Here is a 12,303-nt window from a genome sequence, read left to right on the forward strand (position 1 = left end):
TAAGCTTAGAAACCTGGAAAGTGGTCATTTGCCATCCACAATCCGATTATGCCTACTTTCCGTCCCCCCATTGCTCCCGCAACATACGTGGTAATCTATACGAGCTTTTTCATATCAATGCCATTTCTTAATAAACACTCCTTCACTACCTTGTGTATATCCTCAACTCTTGTTGTATTTTGCAATGGAACGAGTACCAGCAATTCTTCTTTAAATTTAGGTTGCATGTCATATATAAATCCAAAATTATAAGTTGTTCTGTATCAGTGAAATCACATGACACATCAAATGCTAGACTGAAACCGGTTGCATTTCTCAAATCAAGAAGCAACTGATCAAATATATCACGCGATTTAATTTCATAACGTATTGCTACCGTCTGCTGAGACAGTTGAATATTTGATATATGTTTACTGATCTCATCTTTGTTCTTAAACTCAGCAAATAAAGAATCCGCTTTTTCTTGGAAACTGACTTTAACAGTTTGTCCATCTTTATACGGTCTCTGCTTTTTAGCTAAAACCCAGCTTAATTCTAAAGATGCCTCATTAGCCCAGTCACATAAGCTCAAAAATACTCCGCTGGCCATTAAGATTCATTTTTAGGGAAGCAACATGGTCTTCTCATACCTTCGTATCAACTGGATAATATTCGTCGAAATCTTTGTGCATGGACGTGTAGTGCCTCTGTAGATTGTTTGCCTTTCTCAACACAGATATAATTCTGACATATCAGGCACACTGGCTTATCTAGCGTGTTCTAGATATTCGTTTCCGGTTTTATTAATGTTAGCGGTATGTGTTTATTTGAATTACTTACGTCTCGAACTACTTATCATTTCATCTGATTTTTAGGAATTAATATATTTATGAATGGTTGTAGGTACTACTATTTACAAAAATGACGCTCTAGTGTGTTATAGATATCCGTTTCCGGTTTTATTAATTTTGGCGGGATGTATTCATTTTAATTGCTTACTGCTAGCGTCCTCTGCATGACAAGATGAAATATTATAATAACTGTTGTTTTTTTTTTTCTCATTATCATTCGATAGATGGAGTTAGCTGTATGATTTTGTTGATCCCAGCTCACATCATTACCTGGTTAACTAGATATACTATGAAAGTAGGCAATATAATGTTTAAACGTAAATGTACACAAAATTGCTTGAGCTCTGGCTGGCCATTTAAAATCAGCCTGAGGGCCACACGTTGGACAGCACTATTCTGGATGCTACGTGTATGTACATATTAAAAGGTTGATGTGATCCTGTAGGGTTGTCTATATTTTCCTCTGTTTGATACCTGCTATTTTCTTTTTTTTGTGTACATCCAAACGATTTCAAATCTCTCTTTTACTATTCTAGCTGTTACTTATTTAATTAACTTCAAAGAATTTCTTTGATTTTTGCTTCGCTCAGATTTCAGTATTTCATCTACTTCATTATTCCATGTAGACAGTTACCAGCAGCACCATTATTGCAAATAGGACATATAGCTGCATATGTAATACGCACTGGATAAATGATTCATAACAAATCAAAATATCATATGAAAGTTGCGTTAATGCTAGTTATATTAAAATGTGTCATAAGTCATTGCCCTCTTGGATAATTCTAGGAGTAAAATCTTTCACAGTAAATTTTATCAAATTTACAACTCACATTACTTGCAAACTGTCTTAGACAGCAATAATTAACAGTAATTGAAATTACATAATTGATGATTTATTATAATTTGTAAACTCGGATTGCGAATTTCACCTCTACTTGCTTCTAAACGCATTATTTAAAAATGCAGATTATATACGCCGAATTAAAACAAATTGTAGAAGAGCAGAACTCTCCATGGGATCAGTGAAACAAGCGAGTAGTCATTTATTTTATAAATGACAACACAATATATTTAAGCCAAACATAGAACCGTACACGATGATGACATACTATGATTAAAAAAACCCGGTCACTACTATAATATTATTCAGTATTGCTAGAAATAAGGATGAATTAAACGACAAAGGTTATTCTCATTTCACAAATATATGCGATAAGATTAACGTATAAGAAGATTTGCATTACTCATGTACAATCACTAGTTTTTTGCAGATATTATTTATATGCAAACATATCAAGGAAACGAACATATCTATACGATTATTATTTGCAAACTATTTACGGATAAATTAGAGGAACGACATCCAAGGCACATTACAATAAATATGTAATTGGAGAAAATCAGACGAGATGCAGTTTGGTGAATAAAATGAGACACTTGACGTAACCGACATTGGATTGTTGGATGGATCTTTTATTTAATACTTTTCCATATACTCTGACATAAATCTAACAGTAGTGAAACTTATGTTGTGGATCGTTCAAGTCCTGGTAAACATTGTGTAAAATTAGGAATATTAGACATAATGTGTCATATTACAAGTCAGAAGCCTTGGCATCAATTAAAACTAATAAGCCCACCACATGGAAAACGTATGAGCCAGGAGTGGCTCTGTAGCACCTAAAACATCGATCGGAAACTCAAAATCTCAAACTGTTATTGTGTTTTTGTTGCTGAAGGTCATCTTCCTAATTTAGTGAAAGAAGTCTTGGCAGACCATGTGATACCTAGATTGGAATACCACGCGAGAAAAAAAATTGGAATAATATTTTACGAAAGCCGATATGAAATATATAAGATAGGGCAATATGTGAAAATTATTTCTTAGCAGAAGAAAACAGACATGTCATGTGCACAAATTGTACATTATACCAATTAAACAGATTATACCATACATCTCTTATGAAACATAACCGGTCTATTGATGGGATGGTGCAATGAAGAGTACACGCGACGTAAATATTGTGTTAATCAAATGAAATGAGAATGGCATTAAAAGTAAGGCATCTAGAATCAACCATTACAACAAAACTATAAACTACATGTGAGTGTGGAAAACTGTAAAATGTATGATGTTTTATCAAAAAGGGCTGATTCACACTGGTATGAGAATATAAAATTAACACTATTTTATTTCATCCGAAATTTCGAACAGAAAATTCCATGAGAATAATTTGGTAGTTTCTAATCATGATACATTATGTTCAACGCAACATTTTAAATTATAGCTGATGGAATTTACAAAAGGTAAGAAATCATTAGGAGTATGTGTTTAGTATAGACAAAGAAGCAATGGCGTTGTTTGATACTTAGTAGACTACACATTCATTTTACTCCAGATAATAACTGTATCTCCAAGACGACGAGTATAACTGCTTTATTTCCAACTCTGGTTATAAAGAAATGTCAACACATTTTAGATGAAGCTACGACAAATATTGCAACATCTCTTTAAGAAAAAACAACAACCATAATGAACTAACACATCATCGAAAGCACTTTGCACGAAACGTGCGATGCACAACTCGCCAATTATTTATACAAGGAAATTTGTAGATACGCAATGTTTTGGTTTTGGTTTAGATTTGTTTCTTGTAATATAATTAATGTGACGTTTGCATATTGATAAATGCACAGAGGGAATGGAAATGTATACATAAAGTGACCAGACTGGACAAAATAACGAAGCATGCCATAATGTGCAAAATGAAGAGTATATGCCTATTTTAATGGAGCAGTATGTATTATAATTCCAACTAGGGAAAATATAACCGTAATTTAAATTATAAATACCCAAATATGTGTTATTTGAGATGTATGTATATATATATATATATATATATATATATATATATATATATATATATATATATATATATATATATAGAGAGAGAGAGAGAGAGAGAGAGAGAGAGAGAGAGAGAGAGAGATGGATGTATATTTATCTTATATGTATTAATGTTCGGTATGATCGACTCGATGCTTCACTTAGTAACTACTATATTTGGTACAAGGTGTCTTTATAATTGTGCGTTAGTACTTTAAGATAAGAAGATTTTGTTTGCATATGTTATTGTGGCCTTAACAGTACGTGTTGACGACTTTTACTTCTTGTTATAGTTGTATCCTAATTAACTGTTAAAGTTCTTGACTTTGCTGAAAAATTAGCGCTTTTGAAATCTTCAGTCGAACTATATACATGAGTCTGGAATTGCGCCTTCGTTGCTGATATGGGGATTGATTTAATGATAATTTGTTATTCCTAGCATAAATGTTATTCTTAAAGGATTCCAATAATTGTGTATAGTTCAGTTAAGAGGATTTGGTTTATTTATTTTAAGTATTTTCTAGAAATACTAGTTGTGCATAAACAATAGATTAAGTAACTATCTTGTAGTTATTGTGAATCGATTTAACGATATGTAAGATTATATCATTGGCATACATCAAGGCTATGGACAGGTCATTACAATAGATTGACCTTTATTCGTGATATCCCTGGCACTCATTTGGAATTCGCCCTTGCCTTTTAAATATAATTCCACTTTGGCTTATAATTGTCCTTGTGTCTGAGATTTTAATTTCACTTATTTTGGAAAATCTTTAGTGAAACCAAGAGTCTTTTACCAAGTCACCTAAAGTAGGGAACTTTGATTTAGATCTAAGCCAGGAATGATTAGAATCCTTTAACAAGGACCTTATTTTTTAACTTGCCAAACATTATTGGCTTTCTGAGGCGACGGATCCTGTAACGAAGCAAGATATAATAATGTTTTGTTAATTAGATGGTGCAAAAGAGTATTCTGTATAAATATTATGTGTGTTTAATTGGATGGTCTCTATCAGATTCCTAGAGGAAATTAAAATAATAAGTTCAAAGAAACCAAATGAAACTATTACTAAGAAAGCTTCAGACTGATTAGGAAGAAATTCAAGTTTAGACGCAAAGATCGAAAACTGAAAATGCAAATGCAATTTAAATAAAAAATAATTAGACATTGCAAGCTGAGCACACTCTCCCTCTTTGCATACAAGTTCGGGTTTTGAAATTACGTGAAATATTAGATTAATATAAGTTCTTAAAAAATTGAACCATATCACTATTTTTTTGTCATTTGTAGAAAGTGGACAGAAATATTAACTGACCAAAAGAGCTTTGCACTTTCATATTGTAAAGTGTACTTATTGGCCAAGCTCCTGAAGTATAGACTTCACTTTTGGTACAACACAGTGATATTCAAGATGTGGTTAAGGAATGCATCTTGAAGGATTATAAACAGGTATGTGCGGCATATTTACAAAAGTTTAGAAATTGTTGAATGGAAACGTGTCAAATCCATGTCGAGTTTGGTAGAGAAAAATAACAACTATTTGATAGGTGGTGCACAGGCAAAATATTGGCAAGATTATGTATACCCCCAACAACACCTATTAATCGAAGAGTTGAATAATTGCGTCTAAAGTCATGTCTAGACCAACTTTGCTGAGACAAAAGTCGAAAAAGTTGTGAAGCGCTGTTTATACTGCTGATGACTATTCGCATTTGTCAATAAATCTTCCTCGCAGAAGGTTTTGCTAAAACGCCAATTCAGCCTTGTACGAGTACATTAATATCTCAGTCTAATACAATGTTTAGAAACAAATTTCTAATTAAACGGATCTGAAATCTTTATTTCTTACCGTGCCATCATTGTACGAAGAAAGAGCACGTCGTTTCTGATTGATACAGTTTAGAAAACAAGCAACATAGTAGAGGCAGAGCTACCCTAAATGCTCATATTTCTAAGAGGTTAACGCCAGGGTAATGCGTTGAAAGCAATACTTGTGTTGGCTCTAAGGAAAGACCGATCTGATTGTATTATGGACAAGTATGAGCCATTCATGCCTGAAGGTTATGTGTCACGTGGTAGTGCTTTTCCAAGTATCGGTTAACTATGTACCAGAGCATCTGCATTTTCATCGCATGCCAAATAACATGTTAATTGTTACCTTCTTGATTAGTGGCACAATAATATGTGTCATAGCAAACATTGGTTCATATTTTACCGTCTGAAACTTGTTCTGCTTAAATCTTCTCCATATGTGCATTTCATTCATCGCGGAAAATAAACGTCATCGATATTACTACCAATTCAATATCCTATATTCCGTGAAATGACTGTTTGTAACATCTAGTAGGTTTCACATTAAGTCATAGAAGACCATGTTGTTGCGAGTTAACCTTTCTCGTTAAATTGGCAACATGAATATCTATTTCTTTCGTATGCGTTGACTCTTGTTGACACATTATCTTTTACTGCCATCTAAACTAAATGTCAAATAAACCATTTGAATATTTCATTGCACGTTTCATTGCCATGAATTTCGGTCAAAACTCCATTTCGAATTCTGAGATAGTACTTGATCTTTGCCATTATACCCTAGGTTTGCCGAAAAGACCGTAAATGTGGCTAGGAGATTATTAACATATTCCTAAATGGATTTGATTATTTTCGCCACCGCATCATTGACTGACGTCATCTCATTTTCTGCTCTTTGCACAAACCTGTGATATAAAACAAACACTGGAAGGAGTGCTTAAACTACCTGTTTTCTGTTCAACATGTTAGTCATATTAACTCACAGTCCTTCATTTGTAAGAGAAACCGACACAACTCACGTTGGTCCGAAGGTGCTACTGAAAGTCATATAACATTATTGACTCAAACTCACTACACCCTCACTACAAAGCGAATAGCAAGTGAGAGATCAAAAGTCATGAACGACCTGGTGCGATAACCAATCTGAACCATATACTAATACATAATCCGATACGACATAATTAAAAAACAGTCCCTAGTTACTTTATCTTCATGACTCTTGAGAATACATTGAGAAAATGTTGTTAATCTATTTTTCCTTGACATGTTTGGGGTTTTTTTTTTGGATTCATGCATTTAATATGTTTGATTAGCGATCGAGAAACAACTGTTGGTAGTAATGAATAGGTCAATATGTGTTGGTCTGTTGGTATGCTTGGGTCTGTTGGTGCCACCGTGATGGTATCCAATTACCTATAGCAATGCATCACCCATTTGTATTGATCGTTTCTTATCTTTTTCAAATCAAACGAGTCAACATAGCATATGATATATTTTTTAACCAGGGAACATTAACAACGACTCTCTCTTGCGATCTATCTATCTCATCCTCAAACACAAACATGTACACAGGTCAGACTCAATCAGCTAAGACTTGTTTGTGTTAAGACGTCAACAATCACGTCTACAAGCAATCGAATGTAACTAATATAAATTATTCACAGCTGCAAGTTTTGTTCCTACTATGTGTCATTTAAGCTCAGTATAACAATAGATCGATGGAGAGTGAAAGTAGAAGTAGAGATCTCTTGAGTTACCTGCAGTAATTATTGTAACGCGTAAACAGACTCCGTTCGTTTGGCACATCATGGAACTTAATTTTGGAACAGTTCCACTTTAGATCAGCAGTTTTGTATCATTTTTGCTACAGACAGGCAGAACGGTTGTCTCTGTTGTTGACCTTATCATAATTACTTCCCGATTTTCGTTGATGCGAAGTGATATGTGTTTGTAAAGGCAGGGTATAATATCACTGCCGACAGATTTATGCCATATTAAGAACAATAAAACAAACATTCCATAGCCAGTGCGATATTCCAATTTCAGTTTATTCGTCATTTTATTAGAACAAATGAAGAAACTTGCATTTTGTTCAACTGACGGACTTCACAAACCAGAAACGTTTGTTATAATTATTTTCGAAAATTGTGTATAAAGATGTTTGCAAATGGCCGAGTTCATATTTATGAAAATTGTGCATTATACGTGGATATACTGAAGGCTGACAAATATCAAGTGGTGATTTTCGGCCATTCATCGCTTTTCTTTAGCAACCGGAATCAATGCACGCGATTTTAAAACTAAAAGAACATATAGGAAACCTATATAAGTGGTAAGGGTTAGGGTGATGTCATTTATGTTGAGAGTCAAACTATACATTCATATTTTTATATATATTGTGGATATAAAACTCAATAAATAATATATTCAGTGAACGGTTAGATTACAAAGATATCAAGATATTTCAATAGCATGTGTCCTCAATATAATAATTAATTTTTGCATTCTATGCATTGGTTTTTCTATTGTATTGGGAAACATTTTTCACGCGAGCTAAATACTGATCTACACAGATCGTACACTTAGCGCTTTATCTTCCTTTTCGTTTTTATATAGAGTTATGCCTATATCCTGGCTTTTGCTTTCTGAAACAAACCTTGCTGTTGTACCTCGGGTGTCCGAGTGTTCTAGGTCTCTCACCTTTGCAAACATCTGACATCTCACCTATTTTGTCCTAGTTTCGAGTCTCGGGTGGGTGTGTAAGAAACATTTACAGTATCGTCCTGTGGGAAATTGGATCACTGGGAGTTTTCCTGATTCTTCCTCCATCAAATATACTTAGCGCCTTGTCTAGCATATCATGTACTGGAAAACGGCGTTAAACTCATTAAATCAACAGCAACAACGCATCTTTGCCTCCACAAGTTTTTACTTTCATTCACGGACGACTATATATATATATATATATATATATATATATATATATATATATATATATATATATATATATATATATATATATAGTTAGACATTATCCTCATTAACTCTGCGGTTTGGCTCAAACTATTTATTTGCAAATATACTTGAAGGAAAAACGTAATATCAGAAAATGAAAAATGTTCGTAATCACAAACATTTACACACATGATCCGATTCACATGATTAACGAAAAAATATACAGGTAACTTTAGCATGTAATATATGCTAACGAAATATTAAATACACTTGTGCATGTACTAGTGTAATAGACTCATATACTAATTAAAAAATACTCTTAGCATATACATATTATTATATATCATATGCAAATGTTGGTGCATGCCGAGGGCGGGAAATGTTCAGGGTTGGTGGGCATGTGACTTTCCACTTGGACTTGGATCACTGATGTTAGCATTTAGATATGAAGTTCCAGAATCGGAACTGCTGAATAATTAAGGAGTATAGTGAATTATCTTAGTAGTTATTACACATGTTTGGATCACGCGAAATATCGCCTCACCGGCTTCAAAACGATGGCGATGGTAATCCATTATTAATTACTGACCTGTACATTTTGATAAGTGTCATTGAAACTGTCTTTATCGATTCGAGTGTACTGCAGGTGGAATTTTTTTTAATCGTATGCATAAACACCCATATTTTTCTTTCTTACTGTATCATTCTTGTCAAACAGGCATCGAGTTTCAGACTAGCTGCATACAAATTAGTTTTAATGTTTCTTACTACTTGTTATGTATGTCTTCAGACTTTTTTAGAGCTCGCGCATCCCGATTTTTTAAAATTATTTTTTACTATGATATTGAAACTTTCCGTCATGACGATTTTTTTATTTTTTTTTTTTAAATTTTAATTCATTCACTTAATGTTGTGGGTGGTATTCCGTTTAGTCTTTAATGAGATGGGTATGTTGTTCCCACTAGTCACCGATAGGCACATTATTTAATGGATGTATGTCTTCCATGAGAACAAAGGTAGCAAGGTTTTGCTGTCTGGATAAGTATGCAGCACTTATTTTATGCCTTCCTTCATGTAACATGGCACTTCCCTGCATTCATCATACAGAACCAATTGTAAGCTTTCATTCATTTAAGATGGCACGTCCCTGCATTCATGATACAGTACTAATTGTAAGCTTTCATTCATTTCAGATGGTAAGTGTCTACATTCATGATTGGCATTCACCCTGAGATTAAGTAAGTAACTATACCCGATCATCGCATGCATTATGCAAGCATTGTAACATAAAGGTAAGTAAATATAACATATCATCTCATTCTGCCACCATTGGAACAAATAGTTCAAGCTTCGGTAGGATCTATCTAAAGTTACGTGCTTGCAGTAAAATGAAAAATATGACTTAGACGAAGAAGAAAGGATGTTTATAACATTGGACATAATATAATATATAGAACCGCTTAATGTGTAACAAGTAAGCGAGATCATAAAACCCTCATTATCAAGTTTTGGTGCCTATGTTTTTTAATTTTGTTTCGTTATAATATGGTACGTACCCACAAATGTGACCAAAGCTAATCAGTATGACTCGTATTCAACGAAACCAGAAATATAAAATGTCTTGATGAATACAACCTTCCTTCAAACCTTTCATCTACTATACTTACCTGCATACTTACATGTATACATACACAATTGTATACATACACACATGCATTATCACGGCTCTATGGCTTAAAGTAAGTAATAATAAATAGCAAAAACCAACAAGGTTTTGTAACATGTAAAAAATAATGTATTCCCTAGAATATCAACATAAACTTTAAAAAGAACTTACAGTATTGCAGACTAAATCCCAAACAGTCCAAAAAGTTATATCACTAGGCCTGATGAATGAATTTGTAATAATATTCCAGTGATGTTCGAAAAAAATATACCGCTAAAGTTGTTAACTTGCCTGTAGTCTTAATTTACTAACGTAGCAGTCGCCTGAAGCGTAATGATGCACAAACAGTCTCCCAATTGATCGCAGTAATATTATCCAAGATGTTATTGTCGAATGCACTATAGTTTCAAATTAGTATTTCAGGAAAAAACTGTTATTGAAGTACACTTTTGTATTTCCAGTAAATAATAATTTCAATAAATAATTAATGCAAATCAAAACTAAACACAACAATATAAATGATTCTGTTGCAAATGGTTGCAACTAGATCGAGTCATTTTTTCAAGTAAGCAAGATCATTAAACCCTCTACGTGAAATCACATTTACGGTAGCATTTTCTGACAATAATATGTATATTTATCAGAATGTTCCATTCTAAAAACTTCTGAGTTGCTTACAAGATAACATTTGTTTATACAATTGTAATAAAGAATATGCTAACATTAAAAGCAAAAGGCTATTATATGGGGACTTTAAATTTGCCACTCTCGGACTAAGATAAACATGTTACATTAAAAATTACATGAATTTTTAATCCACACTTAGAGTAGAAACATTATATATGTATTATATGTTCAGCAAAATCAAAACAACACCAATGTCCCTAGTCAGGTACAACATAAACATGTTTTGGGACCTGTTCAAGTCCAAAATATATAACATTTAATCAGGGAGAAAAATCCGACATAGAATACAAATTATATAATCATGAATACATACATACATACATGCATACATACACATACATACATACATACATACATACATACATACATACATACATACATACATACATACATACATACATACATACGTACGTACGTACGTACATACATACTTACATACATGGCATTCATATTGGTACCTTTTGCGTCGGTTACCTGAACATTTATTTTCGTGAAAATATGTATTTGCTAGCAAGATCGCATAGGCGAAATTATGTTATCTTAAGTACTTTCGAACTAGAGTATAAACATAGAAATGGCGAGCAACAATCAAACGTACAAAACTGTTCTCTGTTTTAAAGGTAATAGTCTTCCTGAAGCATAACATTATGAGGCTCATGCCGAGACATGTGGAAGCGGTAGTGTTCTCAACGGATGTGACACAATGTTTACATATGTATAGAAATAATCAATTATACTATCATTGGTGAAGGCGAGATTTCACGTAGAACGGAGACTTGCACATTTGTACAAATGTGATAATAATTAGCTTAAATAATAGGACAAACAGCTGGCCAGTAAATATACGTTGTACCTTCGAAATCACAATCATAAACAACTGTTGTTATAGTTGTTAGTTGGCGCTAGAAGAACACTTCATTCAAGCATTATTTCCTTTAAAGAGAGTGATTATTTAATTGTAATCAGTATCACTACGTTGATATCTGCCAGTGTAACTTTGTAATCAAGCAAATTTAAACAAACTGGTGGGTTGGATTAAACACCATCAAGCTTTTTGCATACTGTGAGTAAGCCAACATGTATTATTTATATGCATAATTGTATCTGCCCCTTTCCTGGCTTAAATATAATCACTGTCGATTTTGTACTTTGACCGAAATCTGTTATGACAAGTGTTGCAATTTATCCGCAGAAATAATTTTTTGTACTTAAACTTGACAGAATATATTTGACTGCCATATTTGCCAATGCTGATTAAGAAGCTAAACTTGTGTGAACATATATTTTACAAGGAGGCAAAAAATCACTTATTGAACAATGGCATGCTCAACTTTTGAAAGACGCGTGTCAGACATATGATTAAAGGTTCACAAATATCATTAAATTTGTAACTATGATTCAAAAGTCACAAGTACAATTATTGTTCCATTGTTTGAAATTAAATTGTAACAAATACAATTGC

This window comes from Sinohyriopsis cumingii, unplaced genomic scaffold (genome assembly GCF_028554795.1).
Source record: "Sinohyriopsis cumingii isolate HCF-2022 unplaced genomic scaffold, ASM2855479v2 utg000452l, whole genome shotgun sequence".
NCBI lineage: Eukaryota > Metazoa > Mollusca > Bivalvia > Unionida > Unionidae > Sinohyriopsis > Sinohyriopsis cumingii.